Genomic DNA, 21,936 nt, shown 5'->3' with positions numbered 1-21,936 from the left:
GTCCTCCAGCTCCTTCGTCGCATTTGCCTTAATCTCTGGAATCGTATCAAATCTTCTTCCTTTCAAGGGTCTTTTGAGTTTGGGGAACAAGAAAACATCGCAAGGAATAAGTTACAGGTAGGGGACTCCTTCAAGGTACTTTCCTCCCCAACGCACACACTTATCCCAACGGTATTTCCACTTGTTGAAACAGTCCTGGTACGCTTCTTTTGTAATGTCCTTCAGCTCCTTCGTCGTATTTGCCTTAATCTCTGGAATCGTATCAAATCTTCTTCCTTTCAAGGGTCTTTTGAGTTTGGGGAACAAGAAAACATCGCAAGGAATAAGTTACAGGTAGGGGACTCCTTCCAGGTACTTTCCTCCCCAACGCACACATTTATCCCAACGGTATTTCCACTTGTTGAAACAGTCCTGGTACGCTTCTTTTGTAATGTCCTTCAGCTCGTTCGTCGCATTTGCCTTAATCTCGGGAATCGTAACAAATCTTCTTCCTTTCAAGGGTCTTTTGAGTTTGGGGAACAAGAAAACATCGCAAGGAACAAGGTCAGGTGAGTAGGGGGGTGGGGAAGAACAGTGATCGAGTGTTTGGCCAAAAACGCACGAGTTCTAAGGCACAAATTTCGCAGCAACGCGGTGCATCTTCAATTTTTCGGTCAAAATCTCGTAACAAGATCCAACTGATATCCCAAACTCTTCAGCAAGCTCTCTGACAGTCAGACGTCGATTTGCCCGCACCAGGGTGTTGATTTTGTCGACGTGTGGGTCGTCAGTTGACGTGGAAGGACGTCCAGGACGCTCATCATCTTCAATGGACTGTCGACCATCCTTAAAACGTTCATGCCACTTGAAACATGCCGTACGCTTCATAGCAACATCACCGTAAGCCGTGTTAAGCATAGCAAAAGTTTCAGTCGCAGATTTTCCAAGTTTAACACAAAATTTCACAACAAGTCGTTGCTCCTTCAGGTCATTCGTTCTGAAATCCGCCAAACGAAAAAATCGCACTTCACTTAAAACCGCGTAGCTAATACACAAATGAAGATATCTAGAATCGGGAAATGGCGTCGTAATCAGCTGATCTGTGCAAACCTATCGACATCAAGCTGATTCCACTGGAACCAACTGGAGCTGCGCAATTCAAACAGTCCGCGTATTTTTTGAACAGACCTCGTAGATGGTATGGATATGTAGACATTACAGTTCTACCAGATGCCAGTTTTACAGCCATTTTTTCTGATAAAAAAACTAATGCAACTGTATATTTGGCTCCTTGAATAAAGTCCTATTGTTAGTTTTCTGATTATCAAGCTATAAAAATAGTCCTGCATAAACACTTCTTAAATTGAATAAATCTTACTTTATATTTAGGTAGTTCAGCAAGTGAACACTACATGTTCAGGGCGATATTTCTGTGTGAGGAGGGATATGGGAAAAGCTGTCGTTCCTTCTTTCCTTGTTTTCAAAAATTTCCCTTTTCTAGAAGAATTAAAAACATTAAAACGATTTATTCATAACCAAGATACTAGTATTTTAAAACCTACATACATCATTATTACCAAAATGATACTATTCTAAAACCTGTTAAATTATTTTCCTTCTTTATAAAAATGTTTTCCATGAATAAAACCAAATGATTTATCAAACAGTTAAAAAGAATTTGAAGTGTTTTGTAAACTATTAATAGAAGAGTATTCAAATTATAGACATATACAAAAAATAAAATGATTTTCTAATAGAAAGTGTAATACAGACAGTTGCTAGCATGTTAACATTTTGCATTTTGCATAATAATCTAATCACAATAAGAATAGGTAAAGAATAAGATAATCTTTCTCGAGTATTGATGTGGAGTTATTCATATAAACGTTTCTTTTATAATTCGAATTATATTCTAGTGGAAAAGTAAACGAACCATTTCTTCTACTTATGATATAGAAGAATGAATCAGCACAAATTACAATGTGCTACAATTTATGATACTTGCCAACAAGAATGACACAAACATTTTTGTTAGTACAAATATATTTAAATATATAAACAATAACGTTTATTACAAATAATGATATATGTACAAAAGTTACTTACAAAGAATATTGAGTCTCTTATCTCGTCTGAAACTTCCTTGATATCTTATCGAGGGTTCCCCTTGAGCGTGATGAAGATATAATTCACCTAACAGTGTATTACTATTTTTTGTAGGACCGGCATGGCCAGGTGGGTTAAGGCATGCGACTCGTAATGCGAGAGTCGCGGGTTCGAATCCTAGTCGCACCAAACATGCTCGCCCTTTCAACCGTGAGGGCGTTATTATGTGACGGTCAATCCCACTAGTCGTTGGTAAAAAGAGTAGTCCAAGAGTTGGCGGTGGGTGGTGATGACTAGCTGCCTTCCCTCTAGTCTTACACTACTAAATTAGAAATGGTTAGCGCAGATAGCCCTCGAGAAGCTTTGTGCGAAATTCAAAAAAACAAAAGAAACAAACTAACACATGCCAAATGTGTCTACATCTTCAGGTTACTCTGTCTTTGGCTATTTTCATTTTCTTAACACTGTGTAAGTCATCAGTAATAGAACTTCAGATTTTATAATTGTTAGTCCACGATCTGAGTTAGGATATAACAAATAAGGATGGAGGTTTGTTTCCTGTTTTCATCATTCTGTTGTTGATGTCCTTCCACTGTGTTTCACACTGTTAATTAATTGGCACTAATTAGGCACAGAAGTGGCTGTTGGAATAAAAACTTCATCTGAATTTATGTGTTAATGCAATAGCGGCGACATTTGTTTCTTGCATTCCTCCACAAACAATGTTAGCACACTCTACCTGTAAGGACGTGACACCATTTAGGAAGGTACTTTAAATTTTGTCAACATATGCCAAAGTAGTCAGATTTTCACAATGGATATAAAAAGCTTGTAACTGTTCTTTCCTGAGGAAAAGACTGTGCATCTGAACATTGTCCAGAGATTTGTGGCTAAACTGAATTAGAAGTAGAACATTTTGACAATTTTGTTTCTTTAAAATGTGGTCGTAAACTATGTTCCCTAATCAAAACAACTCAGCCGTCACTATAAACCTGAAATCTTGAGATCCGCTCCTATACTGATTTTTGAAAATGGCCAATTAATCGTTGTAATAAGTTGAAGATAATTGTTGCAAAAATTACACTGAGATAAATAAATAATATTATTGACTAATAGAAAGGAAAAATTTAAACACAAAACAATTTCTTTTAAATTTTAAAATCTACCTTACTTCGTTGCATGTTTCACTACATATGTCTGCCTCCTTAGCAACGGAATGCTTAATATGTTCAAGATAGATACACCAACTATAGAATAGAATGCTTCCATTCTAAGACGACTATCATTAGATTAAATGTCATCATAATGTGTTATGTTAAAATTATATTCGCTTGCCTAACACTTTGGCATTGGGCAAGAAATATCCACAACAGTATAGTATTGTAACAGTAAGAAACGTGTGCCTAAAAACATAAAACACGACTGAATCTATTATTTTTATTGTCAGTTACAGAGAGTTTGAAAACTATATTTATTTTTGATATCAATTTTGGAGAACATTGACTAAGTGCTGATTCAACATTTTAATATGTCACTTACCACCGAAATGTTACTGTGACCACAAGCTTGCTAATATAGTAACCATTATAAACCATCATGTTATTAAAACACGTAGGGTCAATAAGTCTTGACAGAGACGACTAAAAACATTTTAATCAGAGCACTTTCGAAAGGTGGATTTTTCTTCTTTAAGTCGTGCTCGGGTTATGGGTGTGCTTATTGGAACTATTTAAATTCCACTTTAATGAGAAACTAATTTTCAATTAAATGGCAGTATGCTATATTTGTAAGTCTTAAATCGTGTGAGGATCAGTGTGATAAAAATAATATCTTAATAGGATACAATATCACAAAAAGTAATCAGTGAGATGCGCTTCGTATCAAACATGAATACTCGAACGAGACAGGAATCTGTTAAAGTTATCTTTTTATTCAGGACTACGTCATTAAGAATGGAATAAAAACAACTCTGATTTCGAACTGTATTTTGTTTAGTAAACTAATATGCACGAAAGTTTCCTTCAAACATTGAAACGAATATAAACTGAATAAAACACAGTTTGTCATCACGTTGTGTAAAATTTGATGTTAAGAGAATAACTGTATTTATCACAAAACCTCGTCTATCCTTATTTGTACACCTGACAGATGACGTATTTGTATTTATTACAAAAGCAACAACTGTCATTATTTGAACTTATAGGCATATAGTTGCACACAAATGGCAGCTTGCATACATACAAGTGTTTATCTAGTATGTGTGTAGAAAAGCTATACAGACTTAGGTTTTATTTAGTTATTGTTAACTGAGTGAGTGAAATCATAAGAGTTTAATCTACTGTAAATATACGTTTAAATATACATTAAAGAGAATTATTATACTTTAAATACCAAAATACAGAGAAAACACGTTTGTTAAAGAATTCTCAGCTTTGTTTTCAATGTGACTTGTTATTACACTAGTAGATGATTCATTCCCAAGTAAATACCAAGAAACACAAAATGTGAAACAATATTACTCATTAAACGATACACAAGGACAAGAAAATACGTATATAAACCACTCTATTTTACAAAGTGTATCATTATTATAAACCGTCACAGCCAACTTGAAGTAACAATAACGACTAGCACCTATCTACTGACATGAAACAAGTCCTCGTCCTACTTTTGGTACTAGCTTTAATCTCCACTGTCACCATGCATGCTGGTCGTGGTAGAGGAAGAGGTAGAAACATGAAGGGAGGGCCATTTAGAGGCAGAGGAGGTGGTGGTGGAACAAACGGTCAAGGAACGGGAACTGGAACAGGAGGAACAATGACTACACAGACCCCTTAGGTGAGCATGGTTTAATACCCATAGCCCGAGTGTAACCTAAAGAAGAAATGTCCACCTATCGAAAACGCACGAGTAAAAGGGTTTTATCCATTTCTCTATCATTATTGTGTTGTGTTTTTTGCTACATTATCAGATATTACTGAAATGTATAATTTACTATTCCTTAACGTTTGAACAGTATTTACCTGTCGTTAAAATGTTGTAAATGTTTATTTATCAGTAAATATTACTAGAAGATATAATTTATTGCTTTTAATATTTGACAGGTATTTCAGTATCATTACAATGTTGTTTTTCTTTTCTGCAGCATCGGATATTACTAGAACACAAATACGTGGAAATACATCAGATTCCTGAACACTACAGAACTATTTATCTAAGAAATGAACAGATTGTATCTTCCATGATACTTATCAATAAAATTCCTATTTTAGTAAAGCTGTTTCAAAATAATTTGTATCTTTTGTTAATTATTCTCTAATTTATGTTTATAACCAAAAAATGATTATTGAAATTATTTTTATGATAAACACTGTTCAGTATTTTAGATTTGTTTATCGAAATTACTGTTTGATTAAAATAATAATCACTGTTTTATATTACACATACTGAAATATAAACAGAAGATTCAATAGAGTTACATGTTTCATGTGATATCTCAGCAACAAAAGGTTTTTATTATATCTACAAGGACAGTGATAAACCTATTATTATCCTTTCATAAATCATATTTTAGCTGAAGTAAACGTTGTTTAACGAAAACCCCAATCTAATTGTCCTTTACGAACAATATATATATATATCTGTGATCTTTATATATTTATTTTATAGTAAAAATGTTCTTTTTTTAACAAAGTTATAGTTAATGCGAACAATTATTTTTTATTAGAGTTCATTATTCCACAGTTAAAGATTCAATAACAAATATTTTTTTCTTACCGATGTACAGCAAACTGTTGTCTATGAGTCATTGTTAGTAAACCAGCACAATAGGAAAACAGCGAACTCTTGCCCATGGGTAGGAAATTCACTGTAGTACATTCATTGAATGGCTTAAGACACTGAACAACTATAGCTCCAAGATTCTTTTCTTTTATTGGTTCTCCCATTAGAATCATTATATCAAATTATGATATCCAAAATGGCTTACATCATCAAAAACTGTAATATTATCATTAAATTTAAGTAATCTATTGACAATTCCTTCATCTACGTCATTGATGTAAATCAAAAGAGATCAAAGTCCCTGCCTCCCAGTAACACAGCGGCATGTCTCCGGACTTACAACGCTAGAAACCCGGTTTGGTTACCCATAGTGGGCAGAGCACAAACAGCTCTTTGTGTAGCTTTTTTGTTTAACTACAAACAAATAAAGAGCATAGTGGTAAGTTTTGATATACTACTTTACTCGTAATATTAATCCAGTTTGACAGATCTTTATATGTATCAACCATCTGCTATTTATCATGTAGACATTTTATCTCTCGGACTTGTCCCTCACTGATAGAGCGGTAAGTCTACGGATTTACAATGCTAAAATCAAGGATTAGATTTCCCTTGATGGACTCAGCAGATAGCCTGATGTAGCTTAGCTATAAGAAAATACACCCATTCACCGGATTTGCAGGGATAACTTTTTAATACGCCTTTTGTTGATACCTTGTAAAATGGTTTCTAAAAATCTAGATACATGAAATCCACACCCATAATATCAGCTACATAATCAATAATCTTTTAGAAACATGTCAAAATTTATATAGAAAGACAAGATTTTGACTATCGAAGAAAATTTTAAACTTTATTAAACCAAAGCTTCCCTTTAGAGACTTTCAGAATCTTTTTTCACCATCAATATAATAACTAGAACAGCCTTTATTAACTCCCTTAAAAAAGTGACAGTAGCCAAGTTCCGATCTTTTGGCACCTGTCTACAGTTCAAAAATATACAAAATATGATATAAAATGGTTTACATATCCAGTTCTTACCTACTTTCAAAATCCTTGTATAAATGCAGAAACTTTACCTCTCATTAAACTTCTAAATTTGTTCATAACAAGACAATAATTAATGTAATCATCTTATTTGGTTCTTGTTTTCAGGAAAAATATTGATTAAATATTTATCTGTAAAAACTAAAGCAAAAGTAGTATTCAATAGTCTAGTCACTGTATTATCAAAATAAAATGCCCTGCAGTGTGACAGCGGTATGTATGTCTATGGATCTAGAGTGCTAACATTCTGGATTAAATACACCGCGGTAGACAAAGTATATAGCCAACTGTGCCTTTGTTCTTTAAGTCAAACAAACAAATCTAATGAGACATTAGCCTTCTTGTATTACCATCAAAGACCATAATAAATGAATAAGTAGTAAATAAATAATAAATACTTAACAAAATATTAATTAATATCATAAAGTATTAAATTAAAATATTATTTAATAACATACAGCATTAAATTAGAACAATAATCAATAACATAAAGTATTAAATTAACACATTAATTTATAACATGCAGTATTAAATCGAAATATTACTTAATAACATACAATATTAAGTTAAAACATAAAATAATAACTAATATTATTAAACAAAGTGTTAATTAATAACAAATAATATTAAATTAAAACATTAATTAATAACAAACAGTATTAAAACAAAACATTATTTCATAACAACAGTAATAAGTTAAAATATTAATTAATAGCAAACAGTAAGAAATTAAAACTTTAATTAATAACATACAGTAGTAAATTAAAACATTAATTAATAACATACAGTATTATATCAAAATAATAATTAATAACATAAAGTATTAAATTCAAATATTAATTAATAATAAACAGTATTAAATCAAACTATTAATTAATAACAAACAATATTAAATTAAACATTAATTAATAACAAACAATATTAAATTAAACATTAATTAATAAAATACAGTTTTAAATCAAAATATTAATTAATAACATAAATTATTAAATTAAGATATTAATTAATAACAAACAGTATTAAATTAAAATATTAATTAATGACACAGTTTTTGTGAATTTCTTTCTTCCAACTCGTAAAATTATGCCATACGTTGAACGCTCATTACTGTTTTTGCTTTGTGAAGCCAGCTGATGACAAACTCGTAGTTCACTTTAAAGGCGAGATAAATATTCCACAAATGTCTTAACTACAAACTTGGCCATCCAGTTGTAAGACAATAAACGAATTGAAGGAATACTTCGCATTGAACTTTCTAATCCTGTCCCAAAACCTCGGTTGAAACAATTGATTTGTTGGCTGTATAATTTGAGTCCATTGAAAGGCTACGCGTTTGGGGAAGATTGGATATCTGCAAGAGATGTATCTGATCTATATATGATCTTTCCACGCCCATTAACAGTCCACCGTAAAGGAGGACACCATGAAAAGTGTCTGAGTTTTGGAATGATTAGTTCATCGACATATTTCACTGACAGAAAGATCAATTTCCAACAGAACTTACATACGTACTAGCCTCGAAGGAAGTGTACGTTATTGGTACTGGACTTCAGTTTTACTGTACTCTTCAATGTTTTTATATTCTTATAAATACTTATATTCCGTACCTTTAACTACTTATTATTTCAAGACATGTAATAACAGCTGTGACTACAGTTTCTTAAACATCGTTCAAATGCTGTTAAATGCAGTCTCTCATTTCTAAATATTCTGGTTAATAAAATAAACACAGACTTCTAAATATTCTAGTTAATAAAATAAACACAGACTTCTAAACATTCTGGTTAATAAGATAAACACAGACTTCTAAATATTCTGGTTAATAAAATAAACACAGACTTCTAAATATTCTCGTTAATAAGATAAACACAGACTTCTAAATATTCTGGTTAATGAAATAAACACAGACTTCTAAATATTCTGGTTAATAAGATAAACAAAGACTTTTAAATATTCTGGTTAATAAGATAAACACAGACTTCTAAATATTCTGGTTAATAAAATAAACACAGACTTCTAAATATTCTCGTTAATAAGATAAACACAGACTTCTAAATATTCTGGTTAATGAAATAAACACAGACTTCTAAATATTCTGGTTAATAAGATAAACAAAGACTTTTAAATATTCTGGTTAATAAGATAAACACAGACTTCTAAATATTCTGGTTAATAAAATAAACACAAACTTCTAAATATTCTGGTTAATAAGATAAACACAGACTTCTAAATATTCTGGTTAATAAAATAAACACAGACTTCTAAATATTCTGGTTAATAAAATAAACACAGACTTCTAAATATTCTCGTTAATAAGATAAACACAGACTTCTAAATATTCTGGTTAATGAAATAAACACAGACTTCTAAATATTCTGGTTAATAAGATAAACAAAGACTTTTAAATATTCTGGTTAATAAGATAAACACAGACTTCTAAATATTCTGGTTAATAAAATAAACACAAACTTCTAAATATTCTGGTTAATAAGATAAACACAGACTTCTAAATATTCTGGTTAATAAAATAAACACAGACTTCTAAATATTCTGGTTAATAAGATAAACACAGACTTCTAAATATTCTGGTTAATAAAATAAACACAGACTTCTAAATATTCTCGTTAATAAGATAAACACAGACTTCTAAATATTCTGGTTAATAAAATAAACACATACTTCTAAATATTCTGGTTAATAAGATAAACACAGACTTCAAATATTCTGGTTAATAAGATAAACACAGACTTCTAAATATTCTGGTTAATAAGATAAACACAGACTTCTAAATATTCTGGTTAATAAAATAAACACAGACTTCTAAATATTCTGTTTAATAAGATAAACACAGACTTCTAAATATTCTGGTTAATAAGATAACACACACTTCTAAATATTCTGGTTAATGAGATAAACACAGACTTCTAAATATTCTGGTTAATAAGATAAACACAGACTTCTAAATATTCTGGTTAATAAGATAAACACCGACTTCTAAATATTCTGGTTAATAAAACAAACACAGACTTCTAAATATTCTGGTTAATAAGATAAACACAGACTTCTAAATATTCTGGTTAATAAAATAAACACAGACTTCTAAATATTCTGGTTAATAAGATAAACACAGACTTCTAAATATTCTGGTTAATAAAATAAACACAGACTTCTAAATATTCTGATTAATAAGATAAACACAGACTTCTAAATATTCTGGTTAATAAAATAAACACAGACTTCTAAATATTCTGGTTAATAAGATAAACACAGACTTCTAAATATTCTGGTTAATAAGATAAACACAGACTTCTAAATATTCTCGTTAATAAGATAAACACAGACTTCTAAATATTCTGGTTAATAAAATAAACACAGACTTCTAAATATTCTGGTTAATAAGATAAACACAGATCTAAATATTCTGGTTAATAAAATAAACACAGACTTCTAAATATCCTGGTTAATAAGATAAACACCGACTTCTAAATATTCTGGTTAATAAAATAAACACAGACTTCTAAATATTCTGGTTAATAAAATAAACACAGACTTCTAAAATTCTGGTTAATAAAAGAAACACAGACTTCTAAATATTCTGGTTAATAAGATAAAGACTGACTTCTAAATATTCTGGTTAATAAAATAAACACACACTTCTAAATATTCTGGTTAATAAAATAAACACAGACTTCTAAATATTCTGGTTAATAAGATAAACACCGACTTCTAAATATTCTGGTTAATAAAATAAACACAGACTTCTAAATATTCTGGTTAATAAAATAAACACAGACTTCTAAATATTCTGATTAATAAAATAAATACAGACTTCTAAATTTCTGGTTAATAAAAGAAACACAGACTTCTAAATATTCTGGTTAATAAGATAAACACAGACCTCTAAATATTCTGGTTAATAAAATAAACACAGACTTCTAAATATTCTGGTTAATAAGATAAACACAGACTTCTAAATATTCTCGTTGATAAGATAAACACAGACTTCTAAATATTCTGGTTAATAAAATAAATACAGACTTCTAAATATTCTGGTTAATAAGATAAACACCGACTTCTAAATATTCTGGTTAATAAAATAAACACAGACTTCTAAATATTCTGGTTAATAAAATAAACACAGACTTCTAAATATTCTGGTTAATAAAATGAACTTAGACTTCTAAAATTCTGGTTAATAAAAGAAACACAGACTTCCAAATATTCTGGTTAATAAGATAACACACACTTCTAAATATTCTGGTTAATGAGATAAGCACAGACTTCTAAATATTCTGGTTAATAAAATAAACACAGACTTCTAAATATTCTGGTTAATAAAATAAACACACACTTCTAAATATTCTGGTTAATAAGATAACACACACTTCTAAATATTCTGGTTAATGAGATAAGCACAGACTTCTAAATATTCTGGTTAATAAGATAAAGACAGACTTCTAAATATTCTGGTTAATAAGATAAAGACTGACTTCTAAATATTCTGGTTAATAAAATAAACACAGACTTCTAAATATTCTGGTTAATAAGATAAACACCGACTACTAAATATTCTGGTTAATAAAATAAACACAGACTTCTAAATATTCTGGTTAATAAGATAAACACAGACTTCTAAATATTCTGGTTAATAAAATAAACACAGACTTCCAAACCGACATGTTGGTCACACATGACTTTATGGTCCCTAGAATTCCATTCATGACGAATGTAAAAATTTTTACATTAAAACGGTCTGCTCGTACAAAGGAAACTATAACTTCTATCATAGATTGTTACAATAAAGCAAATGACAACTATAAGTTTCCATAAATTACCACAGAAAATAATTCTCTTGTTTTACTAATCATCCCAAACTTACGTTACACAATCAAAAGTTCTGGTCATAAAGAACTAATCAGCTACAAATTGACAAACGTAATAATTCTTCTGACTATTTCCCTTTTTACTTCTTATCTTCCTGTCAATACAAACATATCATGCCCTATCAGTAGGTCTGGATATAAACAGTCAGAGAGTATAAAACTGACATTAATCTATAAATTACATTTTTACCTGAAAAGGTAGGTCAACTACGATCAAAAACGTATATGGATAATGATAATTTGGGAAATGTGACAACTGGTCTCTGTGAACATATAAAATTTCCAACTCATGTTTTTGAAAACATGTCTATTATCAATCATTCTTTGACATTTTTAAGATAAAAATCGTAGGATGAGAAGACAACATTAATAAACGAAAATAAACGATCAATAAATGAAGCCGTGTTAATAAAAAGAACATAACCCTATTTTTCACAAATTTGTTAATTATATCAGCTTAATCTCTCCTTTCTCTATTTTGTATAAAACAATTTAGACTCAGTCATCAACGTCAAAGATTTCTGAAAAAAAATTAAATTCATGATTCATCTCACGTCTTGAAGATAAGAGTTACTTATGTTGAATAACTACAGTTTCTAGAAATGTTTAAGTACCTTTAACCGTTGCTTTAAGTCATTCAACTGTTACCCAGTTTACTAACTATGTTCCACAGTTAGTCGTCTGTGGTCCTTCGTACTCAGATTCTGTGGACATCTTTATCCTTATTTATCGTCTCTTCAAGCTGCTTACATTATCTGTCACATTTTAACTTCAGTTTAAATATTTAACAAAATGTTAGGTCACAGAGGCATCTCTGTGTAGAAGATGTAACAAAAGATTAATAGAAGTAGAGTACACAATCTGATTTACTTCGTTAATGGTCAGGATTAATGGGAAGTATCAACACAGTTACTTAACAAACGAACAAATAATGTCAAAAACACATTATAACAGAACAAGAAGTACAAATCATCTGTTCATATTGTTCTGATTATTATCTGAAATTTGTGAACAATTAATTGCATAAGATAAACAAGAAAGAGTAACACAAACAAACATATTACCAAAGTGTTGCACATTTAATTAATTTTCACCGTTTTTATCATTTACTAAGCTCAATTAAAACTCATTTTCCTTATTAGAGACTACTAATTCAACAACTATAATGTCTGATTGTTTGTAGTAAGCACAAATAAAATATTCATAAAGAAGCTGCAAACAAAATTATTACTTGTGTTTAATCTCACAGTACTGCTTTCAGATATTGCATTATTTAATTGGCTAGGTTAGTGATATAAACTGATGCATTGCTTTTCAAACTGTTATATGTAAGGTTTTTTGTTATGCAACTGTCATCACACAACCGCAAAAACCCCATACTATGCAATTTGTCTTTAAAATGGATATCTTTGAAAATTCATTTGAAAACTCGAGTTCCTTTCAGAGCAACAGAAATTAACTGTGGAATGACAAATGGATACAAAAATGACATTGAACTAATCAAGGGATTATGATGTTTTATAGATCAAAGTTGAAAATCGTTTTCAAATAAATAGCAAAATTTCATGACAGACGTTACTTCTCCTTCTCAGCACTTCTGAAGTGTCAGCGATGCACTTACTCCAGTAATTTAACGTAGCTGTGCATCTAAATATATGTGGATATGTAAGTAACGTATCTGCAGACGGCTATAATAAAACGTCGTTATCACACTTAAACATTTGTTAGTACGGAGAGAAATGAGTTAGCTCTCTAGCACAGTAGGAAAATGAATTTTCTCTCATATTTATAAATCTTATATATAGAGAAAATTACACATAGTAAACAAATAAATCTGAGGTACAAAGTACAACATGGTAATTGTTTTATTTTGTTTTGTTAAATTTCTCGCAAAGTTTCTTAATGTTTTGAAGTGATATATTAGGGTGAAAGCAGATAGTCAGCATCCTCTAACGCCAACAGTTGGGAAAATCTTTACCAACAAATACTGAAATTGGCTGTTAACCATAACTCCTACCATGTTAAAGTGACGAATACGTTCATGGAAGAAGTTAGACCTAATGACCTACAGATTGCGAGATAAGCGTTATAACCCAGACTTATGGGAAATGTACAATGTACACTAGATGTACGGATCAAATGGCATTACTAGTATGTCCACACTGGAGTATTATGGTATAGTCCAGCAAGATAATTACATAAAATTAATCACGTTATGGAATACATCTGTTAGTTAAAACAAAAATAAACACGTGGAAAAAATCCGTTTCCAATAGTACTTCTCAATATATTATGTTTAACAAGGAACTCGTGTAATACTTTGAAACTGTTGATTTTCAAAACGATGTAATAGAGAAAAACATGTGTATCATATCAATAAAATACACGTGTAATTTCTTTCCAGAACAAATCCTTAAAATTTAGTTTCTGCTACTAAACATAGGGTCTTCTAAACATACCTCAAACTTGGGATACATTACTTATTGGTAGTGAAAATATATTTCGAATGTTTAGGATGATGAATAGAGAAAGACATTTGTATTAGTTAACTCATATTTTGATTTAAATAAGTAGTTCTACTGGCTTGATTTTCAGCTACTTTTAGACCACTACGCTTCCCCTTCACTATATATATTCAACCACTAACGTCAATGCGTCACCTGCGTGTGCTGACTTCTTAACAATTAACAATACCAAAGGAGACAAAAGGAAATTAAAGTTGTGGAAAACATTTAAAAGTGCATGAAGAGAAAATCTTTAAAGTGACCCTTAAAAAGATGGACTATTACAAAATATTTATAAAAGCAATCACAGATGTGCTAAATAGTTAGAAGTTTCTGGTGATTGAAATAGGAGCATTACAGTTATATCTTTCAAACAATATCTAAATGATTGAACAGAATCAACATTACAGAAGAACATTTTACACTGTTGAAAGTAGAATAAGTATCAGTAGAATAACAAACAAGAAATATAGAGACCGAGGGAGTGTCATATGAAGAGTGAAACAAAACACCAACTCCTGTATCATTCCCTAAGAGGTGGGGATGTAATATTATGTTTCACTTTTCCTTCAGGTTGGTTAAAAATCATTGGCGTAAAACATTACACATATTAAGAAAGTGGACATATTGGATTTACATGGATAAGGGGGGTCAGAACTAACTCCTAAGTCAATCCTTTAAGGTCCTAAAAGTAAATGCATTCTTATTGATTAAGAGATGTAAGCAATAGGTGGAGACCCACAGAAGATATGAATTTTCCTTTTATTTAAGTATAATACAACATTTACGTTTAATATATCATAAAATACTGTTACTCAGTTGTATTCCTTAATTTCGAATCTATATCTTTTAATTCCTGATATTCAAGTTAGACAGTATTGTTAGTGTGAATGTTTTGTTTTTTTTTGGAATTTCGCACAAAGCTACACTAGGGCTATCTGTGCTAGCCGACCCTAATTTAGCAGTGTAAGACTAGAGGGAAGGCAGCTAGTCATCACCACCCACCGCTAACTCTTGGGCTACTCTTTTACCAACGAATAGTGGGATTGAACGTCACATTATAACGCCCCCACGGCTTGGAGGGTGAGCATGTTTAGCGCGATGCGGGCGCGAACTCGCGACCCTCGGATTACGAGTCGCACGCCTTACGCCCTCGGCCATGCCAGGCCGGTGTGAATGTAAGGGACAATAAATCTATTAACTTGTTTGTTTTGGAAATTCGCGTGGAGCTGCACGAGGTTTATCTGCACTAGCCGTCCGTAAGTTAGCAGGATAAGGCAACTAGTCATCATCCTACCCGCCAACTGTTGGGCTACTGTTTACCAACGAATAGTGGGATTGACCAGAATTTTATAACGTCCCCACTGCCGAAATGGCTAGCATGTTTGGTGCGATAGGGAATTGAACTTACGATCTTCAGATTGCAAGTCGAATGCCTTTACCCACCTGGCCATACCGGGCCAATACTAACTTGAACTCACAAACCATTAAGAATAGTTCTGGCGATGTCACTAATAATCAACAACTTTATTCTAATGGTTAGATATTTAATTATTAAAACATTGCTATTCTGTTATTCAGTTTGAGGTATTTGAACTAAACTTTAATCTAAACAATGTTATAAGTGTGAAGTATTGGATGTATGATTATTGTGCAGTTATAACACAAGTTTTAAAGGTAGTCTGTGTTGTTAGCTAGATCAAAATGAAATCATAGGCTTTTGTTTTTACCTACTTTAGCCTCAGGTTGGGAAGTTAAAACGTTGTCATTCTTGGTGATTTTCCCGCTATAAAGGAAGCTATGAAGAAAGATGCTTTCCTAGGAAGACCACCTGATCCACAGTTTCAAGCGACCCCAGATTTACATTAAAAGCTTCTTTAGTTTTAGGCAAAGAAATGAACAACCTCTTGTTAATGAACAGATAATCCTGCAGAACAGTTGTTTGAACTATGAAATAATGATTGTTCTGATACATGAAATAACTTTATATCATTATTATTTCCTGTATGAGATGTCAGTTATGACATAACTCAGATTTTATAATTTGTTGATTATTTTGATAAAATTACAATTATTATCATTCTTTTCGAGAGAAACACACAAGAAACAAATAACAGAAAATTATCTAACTTTCAAAAAACAGTAAATTAGGTATTTTGGTATTAACAGTTAGTTGTCAATATGTATATACACAATATGACTCATGTCTATTATGGCAAGTTCATCCATCACTTCTATAATTTCTAATATAGCACTGAAATACAACTACACTTTCATAAAATATTCCATGAATCTTTGTGAGACCGGCAATGGAAGGTGATTAAGGCTCTCGATGTGTAAACTGAAGGTCGCACGTTCGAATCGCCGTTGCACTAGGGTAGCGTTATAATGTGACGGTCTATCACTCAACTTTGTATTTTTTATGTTTTATTTAGAAAACAATTATTCCTAATTCATTTATATACTTAATATGGTGTATAACTCTTATTTTTATTGAAAATATGCTTATTAAAATCTTTAAATAATGTTGAATCATTTCATGTTTTGTTTCATTAGTTGGTTTGATTCCCTAAAGTTTAGTTTGAAATGACCCGTTTGTAAATAGTTGGATTTAACCACAATTATAATAGACAATTATTATTTTTATCTCTCTGTAGATATTTTCAATTTGAACATTAAACACACCACTACATGAAGGTGTTATTTTCACTGCGATCTGAGAGACATTATCTATGATTGTAAATAAAAAAATATTAACACGTGCAAATAACAAACGAAGTTGTATTTTTAATTGAATTTTTTGTTAACAAATATTTCAGAATGTGTTAAATCTACGACTTTACTGATGTATAGTAATAACTGCTTTATAAATATTGAGTTATAAATTTTATATAAGAAATGTCAATGGAAACTTGTATTGGATCTTCCAACATACGGGTAAGAAATTTATATTCATGCAACGTACTTTATCATGAAAAATTATCGAATATACACATTTACTTGATATACGTGATCTCTAATCTAAACAGAGTACAAACAAATTATTGTTTGTTAGTGAATTACCAACATAAAATAAGTTATATTTTCATAATATCTGTAGACTGACCTTGCATTAACTTCTCACTTATTGCTGATGTCGGACATAGTTTAGTTTTATTAAGTTTGTTTGGTTTGAATTTTGCGCAAAGTAACACAAGGGCTATCTGCGCTAGCCGTCTCTAATACAGCAGTGTAAGACCAAAGGGAAGGCAGCTAGTCATCACCAATTCTTGGGCTACTCTTTTACCAACGAATAGTGGAATAAATCGTAACTTTATAACGTCCCTACAGTTAAATTTAAATGTCTGGAGACAGATTAAACCTTATAAATACATCATCTTCAAACTAAGGTAACAGTGTAATTACTCAACACACATTAATGTTTTTTTGAAGTAGTTGCAAATGTAGGACCCACATAGCAGTGGGACACACCATCTATCAATATTAACTTTCGTTCTCAAACGGTCACATGCAAAGAAAACGTATTAGATAATAAAATAAGAAAATTAAAAACATAAATGAAAAAGTTGTGGGTACTGAAACCCACAATGTGCATCATTCATATTACTCTTTGCTTCCTGCTAACGTATCTCAGGAGTTGACTGCTCCAATGGGAAAAACACTAAAGTGATTCATTTATACTCCTATTGCCTGCCTTAAATTTTGTATTATTATTTAGTAAACATTACTACGTAAATCTAATAACAGCTCTTGAGGAATTCCAACCTACGAGATTATCACTGTCAGTTTTAACGCTATTTTTCTGCTTCTGTAGAATATTATTCAGCTGTTCTACATGTCTAATATCATTGTATAGAATCTCATTCTGCTTGTTATACATGTCTACTATCATGTATCTTACCAACTAAATGGTATATTTTGACAGCTTTATATATAATAGTTTTCAGTGTTTCCATTTTTCGTTCTATTTATATCTGAATGTCCAACGAAGATGTTCTAATTCTAATGCTGGCTGTCTACATTCCTTTGGAGTAACGTTCCTTCCTTGGTATTTATTGTATCATATTATACAATAGCCCTTTACTATTTCTTCTCCCTATTTTATCAACAGTTTACATTTCGTTATTATTTACTTCATGAAGTATTTATTATTTAACTACTGCCCATGTTTCAGTATTCTATCTAACTGATTTCTTACACTGGTTAGTTTTACTGCTACTACTACTGTAGTTTACGACGTGATAATTTCTAAGTCCTTATCAAAGCAATCAGTTATTGCTGTGTGTATTCTGATAACACTTTCACCTGCCAACTAACAATAGCTCTTACTTTTCCATTTATCATAATTTCTTCCAAACCACTATTCGAAATTTGTTCCTCTGTCTTCAATATAACACGCTATAGTTTTCCTTCTCTCCACAGTTTTCGTATTTTGTTTGAACAATACATGTTTAACAAGATAGCACATGAAACAATGTGATGAGGGTTTGCAATTTATCACTTTATTTACTTAGACAGAACTGATCTAGTTATATTTATTTGTGGTAAGTATGTCTGTTGGCTTGATTCTCACCTACTTTCAACACTTGGTTTCCTCGTCACTACGTATTAGTCTCTTGACGTTATTATATTACGTGAATTTGATGACTTGCAATATTTTAACTGTATTACTAATTGTGTTTGTCATTTGATCACGTTTTATTATTTTAACATGAAATGTACAGTCTTGTCAATGTCTAGAGTACAGTTTTATCCCTCGATACATTTTACTTCATATGTCTCATATACTGTTTTCTTTTCCTAACTTTCTTCCTGCAATAAATCTGCAGAATTAATTCCGTCTCTTAAACGTAGCTCGTAATATTTTCAATTTTTCTCTGCCCCCAGTCTTACTGTATGATGCTAATGCCTCCCCAGATAACAAAATAAGTGATTCTCTTATCATATCTGGTAGCTGACATTCCTCCGCTGACACTACTTTTTGAAAAGAATAGACAAATACATCCATATCGCTTTTGCAAAATTTAACCAATTGCAAATGAGTGCTTTTTTCATTATATCAACACTATCAACATCATAACTCTCCCTTATAATCTCTTCATTAACTCATATTCTGTCTGTTTATGCTTGTCTTTTAACTCTGATTCTGAAAACGTTTTCCATGATAATCTTCATCAACACCACAAAATTAGATTACATTTTCTTTACTCTAATCAATAACAGATAGATCTAAAAATTAGTTTTGTATCTTAATGGCAACATGTGACTTTCTTCCTTCGCCTCTTTCGGTTTATTCATTCTGTCTCACACATCTTCTAGTCTTCATTGTTTTTTTTTAAATTATCTTTGAGCTCCTGTGTTTTACGGTCAATTCGCAAGCCCATGTCAAAACAGGTTTCTTCCTTTTCCCGATCTTGCACATCTGCAGGTTCTGAGAAAATTATATAGTGTTAACTAATTTTGTTTTTCTTCCTTCTCGTGTAACTTAATTCTAAGAAATCATATGCTTGTAATATTTCAAGTTTTGCTGTAAGAACATTAATATCCTTAATAAATGTATCATTATAATGATGATGTAACAATTTGCAAATTTATAAAACCTGTCGTTTTTCCAATTTCTATGTCACACAATTTCGTAATACACTTTGTTCATTTCTTAAAAGAGAAATGTTTGTTTCCTGGAGAAATGACAGCTGTTGTGGAATTACTTATCTACTTCACATCCACACTCCAGTAATTCACTGTGGCTTCCTCTGTTGGTGATAAATCAAACTTCGACGGCGTGTTTGAAATATCTTGGGATACCAAACATCACAATTTTCGACTTATTCAACGAAATTAATAAAACGATAGCATTCTGTTTAAAGTTTCGGTGAAGAATAAAATTACCAGAGATTCCTGTTTTCAAATACAAATATTCTCTTCTCTGGTTAATAAATTCGCTATTATATACTCACTTTACTCAGTATCTTTGTGATCCAGTAAACACTGAACATAGGAAATACGAGGGCTGTTAAAAAATACGCGGACTGACGTCATAAAACAAAATGTACTTTATTTAGAAGTTACAGGCCTGGGACCCCTTCAAGGTACCTTTCTCCCCAACCCACACACTTATCCCAACGGTATTTCCACTTGTTGAAACAGTCCTGGTACGCTTCTTTTGTAATGTCCTCCAGCTCCTTCGTCGCATTTGCCTTAATCTCGGGAATCGTCTCAAATCTTCTTCCTTTCAAGGGTCTTTTGAGTTTGGGGAACAAGAAAACATCGCAAGGAACAAGGTCAGGTGAGTAGGGAGGTGGGGAAGAACAGTGATCGAGTGTTTGGCCAAAAACGCACGAGTTCTGAGGCACAAATTTCGCAGCAACGCGGTGCATCTTCAATTTTTCGGTCAAAATCTCGTAACAAGATCCAACTGATATCCCAAACTCTTCAGCAAGCTCCCTGACAGTCAGAGGTCGATTTGCTCGCACCAGGGTGTTGATTTTGTCGACGTGTGGGTCGTCAGTTGACGTGGAAGGACGTCCAGGACGCTCATCATCTTCAATGGACTGTCGACCATCCTTAAAACGTTCATGCCACTTGAAGCATGCCCTACGCTTCATAGCAACATCACCGTAAGCCGTGTTAAGCATAGCAAAAGTTTCAGTCGCAGATTTTTCACAAGATTTCACAGCAAGTCGTTGCTCCTTCAGGTCATTCGTTCTGGAATCCGCCAAACGAAAAAATCGCACTTCACTTAAAACCGCGTAGCTAATACACAAATGAAGATATCTGCAATCGGGAAATGGCGTCGTAATCAGCTGATCTGTGCGAACCTATCGACACCAAGCTGATTCCACTGGAACCAACTGGAGCTGCGCAATTCAAACAGTCCGCGTATTTTTTGAACAGACCTCGTAGATGGCAAGGATATGTAAATATTACAGTTGTACCAGATCCCAGTTTTACAGCCATTTTTTCTGATAAAAAAACTAATGGAACTGTATATTTGGCTCCTTGAATAAAGTCCTATTGTTAGTTTTCTGATTATCAAGCTATAAAAATAGTCCTGCATAAACACTTCTTAAATTGAATAAATCTTACTTTATATTTAGGAAGGTTCAGCAAGTGAATAAATCTTACTTTATATTTAGGAAGGTTCAGCAAGTGAACACTACATGTTTAGGGTGATATTTCTGTGTGAGGAGGAAAACGGGAAAAGCTGTCGTTCCTTCTTTCCTTGTTTTCAAAATTTTCCCTTTTCTAGAAGAATTAAAAACATTAAAACGATTTATTCATAACCAAGATACTAGTATTTTAAAACCTACATACATCATCATTACCAAAATGATACTATTCTAAAACCTGTTAAATTATTTTCCTTCTTTATAAAAATGTTTTCCATGAAGAAAACCAAATGATTTATCAAACAGTTGAAAAGAATTTGAAGTATTTTGTAAACTATTAATAGAAGAATATTCAAATTATAGACATCCACAAAAAATAAAATGATTTTCTAATAGAAAGTGTAATACAGACAGTTGCTTGCATGTTAACATTTTGCATTTTGCATAATAATCTAATCACAATAAGAATAGGTAAAGAATAAGATAATCTTTCTCGAGTATTGATGTGGAGTTATTCATATAAAT

General features: G+C 31.7%; 1 long non-coding RNA gene across 1 annotated transcript; it reads left to right on the top strand.

Moving 5' to 3' along the window:
- Nucleotides 1–4,434: 4,434 nt before the first annotated feature.
- On the top strand, nt 4,435–5,376 carry LOC143237972 (uncharacterized). The gene is made up of 2 exons (XR_013020358.1): nt 4,435–4,923; nt 5,231–5,376. It is a non-coding gene; the product is annotated as an uncharacterized LOC143237972 (long non-coding RNA).
- Nucleotides 5,377–21,936: the final 16,560 nt, after the last annotated feature.

The sequence above is a fragment of the Tachypleus tridentatus genome, chromosome 13 (genome assembly GCF_004210375.1).
Source record: "Tachypleus tridentatus isolate NWPU-2018 chromosome 13, ASM421037v1, whole genome shotgun sequence".
Lineage (NCBI taxonomy): Eukaryota > Metazoa > Arthropoda > Merostomata > Xiphosura > Limulidae > Tachypleus > Tachypleus tridentatus.
This window is presented reverse-complemented; position numbering and strand designations above follow the sequence as displayed.